At 32.1% G+C, this 14,199-nt stretch overlaps 1 protein-coding gene across 1 annotated transcript in view; it reads right to left on the bottom strand.

The window, feature by feature from the left end:
* The window catches only part of CRACR2A (calcium release activated channel regulator 2A), a 301,039-nt gene extending 292,931 nt beyond the window's left edge, over positions 1-8,108 (bottom strand). The window contains exon 1 of the mRNA XM_031939179.1: positions 7,484-8,108. The gene's annotated coding sequence lies outside the window, so the exon portion shown is untranslated. The remainder of the gene's footprint in view (positions 1-7,483) is intronic.
* Positions 8,109-14,199: the final 6,091 nt, after the last annotated feature.

The following is a 14,199-nucleotide window of genomic DNA, read 5'->3' as shown; positions in this document are numbered from 1 at the left end:
CAAGTAAATCCCATAATATGGAATGTTTTGGATAAATAGCCCTTGTGAAAATATAATACTAAATAACTGATACTATAAATTGAGGTTCTATGTGATCCCATCTAGAAAACATTTAGGTGTAAATTCAAACTGATAAAGCTTTTCATGTATTTCTTGGTATTATTAATGTTAAATTAAGTACATTTAAAACACTAAAATAAAAAAATAAAACCTCTTTTAATTTAAATATTGTTACATTACATTATTAAAGACTATTTTATTTGAATTATAATAACTATTGACATAGTTATAAGTTTGTTTCAACTCTTCTGGTTACGTGCTATGAATGAGTTACAGATATGGAAATACCTAATATACCTAATTAAGCTGAGAAAATTTTTATCTCAGTTTTATGTGTTACTTAAAATCAGAATGACTTTCGGTGTAAAGTAATTTAGAGATTTATTCAATTTAATTGAGATACCTTGACTAGAAATGGATTTAATTTTGTTTCAAATCCACAATATTGTTTATGATATTGTGCAGAGATATTGTTAGGATCACAACTTCTTTCTAATCTAGATAATGCTACATTATAAGCTTAAGTGTTTAAAAAAAAAAGAAAAGAAAATGAAAAGGTTTACAAACTATTAGTCTCCTGAAGTACTTTCCTATAGCAAAGGGGAAGTTTTATCTAAAATTATTTTGCTATCGCTTATGGAATATTGTAAGATTAGTGGTTGAGTTATTAAAGGTTATTATAATAAGGCTAATCTAACTGGCTATATTTTTGGCATTGCTTCACATAGAAAACTGAATCTCATTCCCTTTTGCAAATGCTTTTTTTATGAGGGGAGTGGTAATTAGGAATTTATTTATGTTAATTAGGAATTTATAGTGTTCAATTATTGTGAATTCATAAATTTATATTTGGAATAGTCTATACTTTAGTTACATTTTATACCAACCCCACTCTTAACATTAAAGGTTGAATAAGAATAAATATCTGGCAGTTTAAGAGTTTCCAACTAATTTATTTCATTCATTTTTAATAATTGACATTTTTTACATCTGGATAAAATTTAACCTATTTTTGAGAAAGAGAAATAGCACTGATAGCTAGCTCCATTGTGAATAGTAATACTTTGTTAAGATAAAATCGTTTTGAGACCTTAAATCTTTTTGAGTTTCATTCATAGGTTTGTTATGCCCTTGGACCAACCTTAAATGAAGCTTCAAGAAAAATGCCAGCAATTCAATGAGAGTAACATCTGAGATCTCAGACTGGTAGATACTTTCTGTCCTTTGAAATAAGGTAAGGAGAGTGATCTTACAAAGGTTAAGATTGGACTTTCAACTCATTTTCCCATCCAAGACATCTTCCCATCTGGCTTTATATACTTGACTGCTTCTAGTCATTCTGAAACTTGGGCATAGGCTTTTAGGAATAATACTGATGTGTTAAATTAATTTCCTTGCTTCTTCCTCACATAGCAAATCTTTTTAAGGCTATATAAGTTGTGATTTTTTTTCTATGATGAATATCACTATTACAAATGTGAAAGTATAGTCAATATTTGTTATTAAGGATATGTGAGCCTTGAAAACTAAATCCACCCAAAGCTATGATTATCTGAACTTGATATTTAAGACTGTATGGGACTCTGATACTATCAAAGTCAGATTTTGATTTCAGTTATGATCATCAAGGAGTACTATTAGGCCAGCAGTTGCTGGTTGACATCCATAGTTGACATCCATAAACTTCAGATGGAGTTCTCATGGAGAAAACTGAGAGAATGATCCTTGGCATGGGCTAAAATAGTACTCTCCTGACTCAATTTCCACAGAATAAATATATCTCACCATTTAAGCCTGGCTCAATGCAATTGGCTAGCTATATGATTCTATTCTGGATTTTACATCAAGATAAGGAAACATTTTCTCCTTACTCTATAGCTATGTCTTTATTCTTCTTTTATGGCAAATTTCTATAACCATGTCAGATGATCTGTATGAATATATCAGATCTTCATCTTAAAACTAATTTTGGAGCATATCTGAGCTACTATAATAAGATGCAAGTATGAGATTTGAGCTACTTAGTCTAGACATTTAGTCCTTTCTACATTCTAATCAACTAAGTAGATGAGTATTTAGACTTGTTATCTGTTATTAGTTATATAGGTGTATATAAATTTCTAAAATATTTCTAAGTATGTCAGAATGATTAGGTATTGATGTAACACTTTATGGAACCAAGCTATTCTATTATTAAGACTAGATCAGACTGGCTAATATGACTGAAAAGGAAAATGATAAATGTTGGAGGGAATGTTGGAAAAGTGGAACAACAGTGCATTTTTGATGGAGTGCTCCAATCACTTCTGGGGACCAATTTAGAACTATGCCCAAAAGGCTATAATATCAATATCACTATTAGGTCTAAATACCAAAGAGATCATAAAAAAGAAAAAAAAAGGACCTACATGTACAAAAATTCTTTGTACTGATAAAGAATTGGAAATTGAAAGGAGATCCATCAAATACAAAATGGCTAAACAATATGGATTATATGAATGTAAAGGAATTCTATTGTTCTGTAAGAAATAATGAGCAGGCTGATTTCAGGAAAACCTGTAAATATTTACATGAACTGATAGTGAAGAGGGTAAAACCAGGAGAACATTGTACATAGTAATAATAACATTGTACATTGATCAACTTTGATAGACTTAGCTCCTCTCAGTAAAACAATGATCTAAGACAATTCCAAAGGACTCATGTTGGGAAATGCTATCCACATTCAGAGAAAGAACTATGGAATTTGAATACAGTTCAAAGCATACTATTTTCTTTTTTTTTTTAATTGAAGCTTTTTATTTTCAAAATATATACAAGGATAATTTTTCACCATTGACCCTTGCAAAACCTTGTGTTCCAATTTCCTTCCCTTCTCCCTACTCCCTCTCCTAAATGGCAAGTAATCCAATATATGTTAAATACGGTAAAATATATGTAAATCCAACATAGGCATATGTATTTATATAATTATCTTAATGCACAAAAAGAATTAGATCAAAAAGGAAAAAAAAATGGGAAAGAAAATAAAATTCAAGCAAACAACAAAAGGAGTGAAAATGCAATGTTGAGATCCACACTCAGTTCCCACAGTCCTCTCTCTCTGGATGTAGATGGTTCTTATCATCGCATGATTATTGGAACTGACCTGAATCATCTCATTGTTGAGAAGAGTCATATCCATCTGAATTGATCATAGTATAACCTTGCTATTGCCTTGTACAAAAAAATCCTGGTTCTGCTCACTTCACTTAACATCAATTCATGTAAGTCTCTCCAGGCCTTTCTGAAATCATCCTGCTGGTCATTACTTATAGGACAATAATATTCCGTAATATTCAAATATCATAACTTATTCAGCCATTCTTCAGTTGACGGACATCCACTCAGTTTCCAGTTTCTAGCCACTACAAAGAGGGCTGCCACAAACATTCTTACACATACAGGTCCCTTTCCCTCCTTTAAGATCTCTTTGGGATATAAGCCCAGTAGTAACACTGCTGGATCAAAGGGTATGCACAGTTTGATAACTTTTTAAGCATAGTTCCAAATTGCTCTCCAGAATGGTTGGATTCATTCACAACTCCACCAACAATGCATCAGTGTCCCAGTTTTCCCACATCCCCTCCAACATTTGTCATTATCTTTTCCTGTCATCTTAGCCAATCTGAGAGGTCTATAGTGGTATCTCAGAGTTGTCTTAATTTGTATTTCTCCGATCAATAGTGATTTAGCACACCTTTTCATATAATTAGAAATGGTTTCAATTTCTTCATCTGAAAATTGTCTGTTCATATCCTTTGACTATCATCTGGAGAATGGCTTGGATTCTTATAAATTTGAGTCAGTTCTCTCTATATTTTAGAAATGAGACCTTTATCAGAACTCTTAAATGTAAAAATATTTTCCCAATTTATTACTTCCTTTCTAATCTTGTCTGTAGAAGGCTGAAACTCCAAAAAGGTATGCTTGAATCAGACAACCAAGCATTTAAGGCTAATGACCTATTCAATATGAGACAATGACTCTATTAGCACATGTTTGGATAAATGGCTCTTCTCACAATTGATGGGGGGTGAATGTTTGGTGTTAAGATAATCGTAGGCAAAGATTAGAGGATAGGGTGAGAAAGGCCAGACTCACTTTGTGGCAGGACCAGGAAGAGAAAAGTTGGTGACTTGGGACTCAAGAATCCAGGATACATCATTGGTGAGCCTGTGGCAAGTTTGCTTGCTTCTTTCACTTCTTCCCCTAAAGACCTGAGGCTGATCCTGAGACCTCCAGGGAGTTAGCCCGGACTTTACACTTATCTGCATTAGTTTTGTTTGTACAAAAACTTTTTAATTTAACATAATCAAAATTATCGATTTCATGTTCAATAATGAACTCCAGTTCTTCATTGGTCACAAATTCCTTTCTTCTCAGATCTGAGAGGTAAACTATAATATCACTCTTTATGTTTAAATCACAAACCCATTTCAACCTTATCTTGGTATAGGGTATTATGTGTGGGTCTGTACCTACTTTCTGCCATACTAGTTTCCAATTTTCCCAGCAGTTTTGTCAAATAGTGAATTCTTATCCCAAAAGCTGGGGGTTTTAGGTTTGTCAAACACTAGATTGCTATAGTCATTGACTATTTTGTCCTGTGAACCTAACCTATTCCACTGATCGACTGTTTTATTTCTTAGCCTGTACCAAATGGTTTTGGTGACCACTGCTTTATAATATAGTTTTAGGTCTGGCACAGCTAGGCCACCTTCATTTGCAGTTTTTTTTTTGTTTTTTTTTATTAATTCCTTTGAAATTCTTGACCTTTTGTTCTTCCAGATAAAATTTGTTATTATTTTTTCTAGATCTGTAAAATAATTTCTTGGGAGTTTGACTGATATAGCACTAAATAAATAGATTAATTTAGGTAGTGTTGTCATTTTTATTATATTTGCTCAGTCTACCAATGAGTACTTGATTTTTTTCCAACTGATTAAATCTGACTTTATTTGTGTGGAAACTGTTGTGTGGAAAATGTTCATATAGTTCCTGACTTTCCCTTGGCAAATAGATTCCCAAATATTTTATACTATCAACAGTTATTTTAAATGGAATTTCTCTTTATATCTCTTGATGCTGTACTTTGTTAGTAATATATAAAAATGCTGTTGATTTATGTGGATTTATTTTGTATCCTGCAACTTTGCTAAAGTTATGAATTGTTTCTAGTAGTTTTTTAGTTGATTCTTTAGAGTTCTCTAAAAGTCCCACTATATTATCTACAAAGAGTGGCAATTTGGTTTCCTCATTACCTACTCTAATTCCTTTAATCTTCTTTTCTTCTCTTATTGCCAAAACTAACATTTCTAATACAATATTGAATAGTAATGGTGATAATGGACAACTTTGTTTCACCCCTGATATTATTGGGAATGGTTTTAATTTGTCCCCATTATATATGATGCTTGCAAAACATACTATTTTCACTTTTTATTGTGTTATCATTTTTGTTTCTCATGGTTTTTTCCTCTTTTTGTTCGATGCTTCTTTCACATGACTAATGTGGAAATATGTTTAATATGATTGTATATGGGGGCAATTAGGTGGCACAGTGGATAGAGCACCAGCCCTGAAGTCAGGAGGACCTGAGTTCAAATTTAGTCTCATCAGACACTTAACACTTCCTAGCTGTGTGACCCTGGACATGTTACTTAATCCCAATTGCCTTAGGAAAAAAATTACATTAAAATTAAATTTAAGTTAAAATGATTGTACATGTATAACCTATATCAGATTGCTTACCATCTTGAATAGGGGAAAGGGAGAAAGGGAAAAGACAGAAATCAAAATCTCATAAAAGTAAATGTCAAAAACCATCTTTACATGTAGTTGGGGAAAACAATAAGATACTATTAAGTGTAAGTATAAGAAAAATAATAATCAAAGACTAGATAAGAAACATCTTCAGTTTTGTTTGAAGGAAAGGATTTTTATACAATAAGTTTCCTTAGAGGGAAGTAATTTATGGAATATCTTGTGCAACCCAAATGGGAAAAGTCAAATTTATTTGAGTTTATTATTTAGTTTGGAATTACCACCTGTGTATTGAGCATGCCTTGAAATACAAACATGTTTTATTACAAACAACTTATTTGATATGCACTTTTTTGCAAGTGATTACTCAATACACTTATACATCATATCCCAGAACCATTTCTTATTATTGAAGTTAATCTAGCAATCTCTGAGGTCATTTTCTTATAAAAAAACTCTTATTAGTTCCTGAGGAGAACCTCATCTTTGTGAAAAGGGGATGAGTAAACAACTAGATTTTGGTTTTGGTGAAAATTTAATAATAATATGATCACACATTTATATATGTAAAATATAAAAATTGGGTTCAGAATTTTCTGTTTTTTAAGTTTGTATTTGAATTTCCTAAATATGTCAACATGATGATGTGCTAACCCACATTACAAGGCAAATATAGGTAATAAACTGAAATTCCTCTCTTTTCTAAACTTGAATCTGAAGTGAAGAATGAAATAAATGAACACTGGAAGTTAAATGATGATAGAGTCTGTGCCAATTTAAAAGAAACTTTTTAGCCTCAGCCTACATAACTATATTGGCAATTATCAAATTCATAACTAAAATAGGCATTCTACACATCAGATCCTCACAGATTCTTTTTAATTTATTTTGTTTTATTTTTCACTTTGCTTCTGGCTAAAACCAGAGAATGGAAATTAAGCAGTTGACACATATTATTCTTTTTAGATTCTCCTTTCAGTCTGTTGGAAATGTCCAAATATCTGGTTAGATAAGATAGGAACAGTAAAGATTATGGCAAAATATAAATTCTCTGGACTAGAAGTTTCTAATCTAATATTCTTATTATATTTAAGCTCTTACTTCCTGATTTGAATACTAACAAAGCAAAATGGAATTTATACTATCTATTTTGTAAGAAATTTTAATAGAAAAGGAAAATCTGAGGATTATTTGAACCAGAGAAGTCACTACAAACTACTCTGAATCCCCATCCACATTAGAGGACTGTGGTAGGAGATGGGTGCTCTTTTTGCTTCCAGTGGAATGGACCATTCCTTTTTACTTCTTCCTTATGTTCCTCTGTTCTGTATAATGCCTGCTTGCTTGCTGGAGATTGTCCCCAACAAATTCTTGTTAATATATTATCATTCTCTTTCCCCTTTCCCATACTATTAAATGTCAAACTAGTTAGTGATTTACTGAGAAGATTCTGCCTTCTCAGAATCAAAAGGTGTAATGATAAAATTGTTCAGAAAATTGTTAATACCAAATGAAATATGGAGTATCACAACTTCTTGGTCATTCTAACAATGTCAAAATTCCAAAAATGTCATTGTACATCTATAAGATAATGAGATTAGGCTGAGCTGAGTCTCACCTTACTTCCCCTCTTGAGATGTTGCCTTGTTGAGGAACTTGGCTCAAACTGGATCTAGGCCTTTGATGTCCTTGCTCCCTTCCATTGGAATTCATGACATAAAGGGCAAAACATTCAGAATCAAGTGGTTTCCCTTCCTCAGATTTCCAGTGATGGTTGGGATCACATGATCAGGCGTTGTTACCTTATAAGTAGGTCTTGCTATTTCATGCTGTTGCCTTCTCCTCCTTCCTTTCTAAGGACATAAAAGATTTTTCCTTGGACCTCTAGTTTGGGAGATCCACTGGACATCCCCCAAGATGGCAGTTTTGCTATCCTTTTATCTCATGTAAAAATGTTTTATTCCTCAATTCATGGCTTTGATTTATCTCAGAATTTGACACATTCAAGGAACTTCTGTGATCTCTTCTCAATCTTAGCTCTATGATATGACATAGAGTGAAAGAAACAGGAAACAGAAAGAGGGAAATGAAATGAGAAAAGACAAGAATGAACAAGGGAGTACAACAGAGCTTGACAGAATGATGACATAATGAGATAGCTTTTCTGCTGGTATTCATTTCAACCTCTTCATTCCAACCTCTCATCATTTATTATAGTACAATAGGACTAAATCACAATTATATACCACAATTTATTCAGTCATTCCACAGTTGATAGGTCTGTTCTTTATTTCCAATTCTTTGCCATCATAAAAAGAACTGCTATAAATATTTTTTTTACATATACCTCCTTTTCTCTTTTCATTTATCACTTTGGTATATAAACCTGGTAGTGGTATTGGTGAGTCAAAGGTATGAACAGTTTTATAGCTCTTTAGGCATAGTTCCAAATTCTTCTCTATGACAGTTGGATCAGTTAACTCCATCAACAGCAAAATAGCGTCCCTATTTTTCCACATATTATCCAGCATTTATTGTTTTCTTTTTCTGTCATGTTAGCCTATATGACAGATATGGGGTGGAATCTCAGAGTTTTAAAATTTGTATTTCTCTAATCAATAGTGTTTTAGAGAATTTTTATATGATAATTGATAGCTTTGATTTCTTCTTGTGAAAAGTACCTGTTTATATCTTCTAACCATTTATCAATTAGAGAATAGATCATATTTTTATAAATTTTGAATCCCTATATTTGAAAAATGAGGTCTTTATCAGGCAAGTTAGCTCTAAATTACTCTCCCATTTCCCATTTTTCTTCTAAATTTAGTAGCATTAGATTTGTTTGTGCAAAAACATTTTCATGTAATCAAAATTATTATTCCCCATGATCTTCTCTATCCTTTTTATCCCTTATCCATAAATCAAACAGGCATTTTTTTTCTATGCTCCCCTAATTTATTTATATCAATCTTTTGTGTCTATTATCCATTTTAAATTTATTTTGGTCAGTGGTGTGAGATGTTGGTCTATATCTACTGCTGTTGAGTTAACCTGTGTCTAACTCTTTGTGAGCCCATTTAGGGTTATTTTAACAAAAATACTAGAATACATTTCCATTTCTTTATCCAGTCCCTTTTACAAATGAGAAAAATGAGTCAAATAGGGTTAAATGACTTACCCAGGGTCACACAGCAAGGAAGTATCTGAAGCCAGATGTGAATTCAGGAAGATAAAGTCTTCTTGACTCCAGGCCTGGAATTCTATCTGCTGTACTATCCAGTTGGTCTATGCCTAGTTTCTTCCAAACTGATTTCCAGTTTTCCTAGAAATTTTTGTGAAATGATAAGTTCTTACCCCAAAGCTTGGATCTTTGAGTTTATCAAATACTATATTACTATGTTTGCTAATAGACACACATACATACACACACACATACACACACACACATACACACATACGCACATATATATGGTGTATCTATTCCATTGATCCAAAAGCCCATTTCTTTGCCAGTACCAGATTGTTTTCATGATTACTACTATGTAACATAGCTTGATATCTAGTATTGTAAGGCTTTCCTCCTTCACATGTTTTTTTCATTGACTCCCTAAATATTCTCAACTTTTTGTTCTTCCAGATGAATTTGTTATTTTGTTTTTAGCTTTAAATTCTTTGATAGTTTGATTGGTATGGCACTGAATATGTATGTTAACTTAGGCAAAATTACCATTTTTTAAAACTTGGTTCATCTTATCCATGATCAATTAATATTTCTCCAATTGTTTGGATCTGCCTTTACTTGTGTGAAAAATATTTTTTAATGAGCTATGTTCATATAATCCCTGTGTTTGTCTCATCAGAAAATTCCTACAGTTGTCTATAGTTATTTCATATGGAATTTCTCTAACTCTTCCTGTTGAATTTTGTTGATAGCATATCAAATACTGATTATTTATGGAGGTTTCTTTTATATTCTGCCAACTTTGCTAAAGTTGATTATTTCACCTACTTTCTTAGTTGGTTCTCTAAGTATATGATATTAGCATGTTATCTGCAAAGAGCGACAGCTTTATTTTCTCATTGCCTATTTTTGTTCTTCCAATTTCTTTTCCTTGTCTTATAATTATAGCTAGCATTTCCAATACAATATTGATAATAGTGGGGATAATAGCATCCTTGTTTTACTCCTAATCTTATTATGCAAGCTTCAAGTTTATCCTCCATTACAAATAATGTTTTTAGGTAGATACTACTTATTTTAAGAAAGGTTCCATTAAGTCCCATGTTTTCTATTGTTTTTAATAGGAATGGATATTGTATTTTGACAAAACCTTTTTCTGTATCTATTGATGTAATTATATGAATTTTGTTGTTTTTGTTATTTATGTGGTTAATTGGGCTCATAGTTTTCCAAATATTGAATCAGCCTTACTTTCCTGGTATAAATTCTACATAATTATAATGTATGATCTTTATGACATGGTGTTATAATCTCCTTGCTAGCATTTTTGTAAATATATTCATTAAGGAAAATGGTTTTCTTTCTCTCTTTTTGCTCTCTCTGGTTTTTACATCAACACCATATTTGTATCATAAAAAGAATTTGGTAGGAGCCCTTCTTTACCTATTTTTTCAAATAGTTTATATAGTATTGGGATTAACAGTTCCTTAAACATTTAAGAGAATTCACTTGTAAATTCATTTAATCCTAGAGATTTGTTTTCTTAGGGAATCATTTTTCTTAGGGAATTTGTCAAATTAACTTTATCTAAAATAGGATTATTAAAAGTCTTCTATTTCTTTTTCTGTTAATTTGGGAAGTTTATACTTTTATAAGTACTTATTTACTTCACTAAGATTATCAGTTGCACTGGAATATAATGGAGCAAAATAATTCAATTTCATCTTCATTATAGTTAGTATATTCACCCTTTTAATTTTTGATACTGGTAATTTGGTTTTCTTCTTTCTTTTAAATTGAATTAACCAATGGCTTAAAAAAAAAGTAAAATCATCCTCTAGGCTTTTTTATTTTCAATTTTTTAAAATCTCCCCTTAGATTTTCAGGATTTTCATTTTGGTGTTTAATTGAGAATTTTCAATTTGTTCTTTTTCTAGAATTTTTTTTTTAGCTACATGTCCAATTCATTGATCTGTTCCTTCTCTGTTTTATTGATGTACATGTTTAGAGATATAAATTTCCCCGTACATTGTGCTTCAGCTGTATCACAAAATTTTGGAATATTCTTTCATTATTGTTGTTCTCTTTAATGAATTGACTGTTTATATGATTTGTTCTTTGACCCACTCATTTTTTAGGATTGCATTTAGTTTCTAATTAAAATTTTTTTAGGCAATCAGGGTTAAATGACTCCTCAAGGACAGAGATAAGTGTCTGAGACTGGATTTGAACTCAGGTCCTCTTGACCCTAGGATTGGTTCTCTATCTATCATACTACCTAGCTGCCTTCCCAATTAATTTTTAATCTGTGCTTCTATGGGTATTTATTGAAAGTAAACTTTGTTGTTCTGCCGTTTGGAAAGAGTACATTTAATATCTCTGCTTTTCTGCATTTTGTTGTATGGTTTTTATTTCCTAGTACACAGCCAATTTTTGCAAAGATGCCATGTACAGCTGAGAAAAAAGGCATACTCCTTTTATTCCCATTCAATTTCCTCCAGAAAATGATTACATTTAACTTTTCTTAAAATGTATTCATCCCTTTAATTTCTTATTTAAGGTTAAATTTGTCTAGTTCTGAGGAGAAAGTTGAAGTCTCCCACTAATATTGTTTTACTATTTCCTTTGATGATTCATTTAACTTTTACTTTAAATAATTTAGATGCTTTGCCATTTGGTGAATAGATGCTTAATATTGATTTTACTTTATCATCTATAATGCCTTTTAGTAAGATGTGTGAGAAATGATTCATTTGGACCCCTACTCTAATAGTTAATTAGTATTAACTAGTTTGATATTTTACATAAATTATATGGGGATAGTTAGATAAAATAGGTTCTTTTAAGAGGTCTCAAACTTTAATCCAATGTTCACTATTTGTTTATCAGTTACAAAGTCCACAACCACAAGAATGCTTGCAAAGATATCCTGTTTTGTTCAAGTTCCATATCCAAGTCTAGAGTAGAAGGCATAGTATGGAAAGTGCCTTAATTTGTTTTTGGTATGTTTGTATTTATACCATCTCCTCTTACCCAGTATGAGAAACCTATCCATCTTATGACAGAGATATACTAAGTTTTACCCAACCTGTGACCTGATTCTCCTATATCCCTACATAAGGGGGAAAAAAAAAAAGGTTCTGGGAACCAGAGGCATCTCTCAGATCATGAGAAAGATTTAAGGTCCATCTCCTTAGAGGAAGCCATGGATCCTGTAATAAATGCTATTAGCTCATATCTCTGCCTCAGTGGTTTTTCTTATAGATTGGACAATTTTGGACCCCACAGGTATAGTTACCCGGCTTATATCTTATAATTAAATTTATTTTTGCTTTTATTTTGTCTGAGATACAATTGTTACCACTGTCTTTTCTATTTCAGTTAAAGCATAATAGTTTCTGCTCCACCCCTTAATTTAACTTTCTGTGTATCTCTCTGTTTCAAGTATGTTTCTTGTAAATAATCTATAGTTGGACTCTGTTTTAATGCATTTTGCTATCAGCTTCTGCATTATGGGGAAATATTTATAATTCCCATTCACAATTATGATTACTAATTGTGTATTTCCATTTTATTTTCTTCAATTTATCCTTCCCTCTCACTTTTTACATTGTCTCTCTTCTAAAGTCTTTTTTGCTTCTGACCACTATCTGCCTTCCTTTATCCAAGTGTCCCCTTTCTTAAAATCCCTCTCCCTTTCTCTTATGTCTTCCTCATTTCCCTGTTTGATTGAGACATATTTCTATACTCAGGTGAGTATATATATATTTGTTTCCCTCTATTTAAATCAATTCTGATGAGAGCGAGGATCAAGCAATGCTTATCTCCCCACCATTTTCCCCTCCACTATAAAGGTTCTTCTTTGCATGCAGGAATTGATGTGAGATAATTTTCTTCTTTCTTCTTCCTTCCTCTTTGTCCCAAAACATCCTTCCTGCTTGCCCATCCAATTAAAAAAAATATCATCCCAACATAATCACTTCATTCTGGTGCTATCTATACTGAATTCTTCTAACCACCCTAATAATAAAGTTCTTAAAATTCCACATATTATCTTCAGATATGAAGTTTAACCTTTTTGAGTCCCTTGTGATTTCTCTTTCATGTTTACCTTTTTATGTTTCTTGTGAGTCTTATATTTAGAATTTCAAAAAATTTCAAAATTTCTATTTGGCTCTGCTCTCCTTATCAGAATCCTCCATTTCATTAAATATCCACTTTTTTCCCATGAATGATTATACTTAGTTTTGCTGGGTAGGTTATTCTTGATTGTAATCCTCATTCCTTTGGCTTCCAGAATATCATGTTCTAAACCTTCTGCTCCTTTAATGTGGAAGCTGTATTTTGTGGTCCTGTGACTGCATGATGTTTCAATGATTTCTTTCTGTCTGCTTCTAAGGGCTACTTGGTAAGCACCTTAGTTCAACTACCTAGACAAATTTGAAAGGATACCACACCTAATAAAGCTCAGGGTGAGTATGTATGGGGGGGTGGGGAGGAATATTATCTCTTAATAGCTAGCTAAATGGGTACAAGGGCTTAGATATAATTTTAATTCATTTTTTAAATACCCCACACCTTTGGATATGCCATATCTTTTTGTGTCTCATTTTTCTCAGCTACGAAGAACAGATCCTCCACTACTTTCCATTTTGGTTCCTCATCATGGTATAGAGGTAGTAAGTGTCAAACAGTCCTGAAAAGATTTCAAAAATAAGTACTAAATACATAGTAGGTATGTCCAGAGGATTATTTGAATGTTCCTTTTATCTAATCCTGTTACAATCTCAGGGAGGAGTAGTAGGCTATGTAGTAGGATGAAAGCACATCTGTAAGGTTGCTGCTCTGAGATAGTGAAAGTGACTGTAACTAACAGGCATGGATCTGTTTGGAGATTTTCAAAAAGGAGAAATGTTCTTTGCACAAGTTATTTGAGATAAGCTGTTACTCAGAAGGGGTCAAGTAAAGATAAGGCAAATTCATCACCTTTAAGGATGAATGTGAAAGTTAAAACTTAAAAATCCCCGGAAGCATATTAAGTTTGAACTAAATGGATAAAATTATATACTGCCTGGTGAACAAAGGGACAATACATGCACAGTCACAAATTCAGCACACATACATAACTTAAAAATAAAGAATACTTCAACAAA

This window comes from Sarcophilus harrisii, chromosome 5, assembly GCF_902635505.1.
Source record: "Sarcophilus harrisii chromosome 5, mSarHar1.11, whole genome shotgun sequence".
NCBI classification, from domain to species: domain Eukaryota; kingdom Metazoa; phylum Chordata; class Mammalia; order Dasyuromorphia; family Dasyuridae; genus Sarcophilus; species Sarcophilus harrisii.
This window is presented reverse-complemented; position numbering and strand designations above follow the sequence as displayed.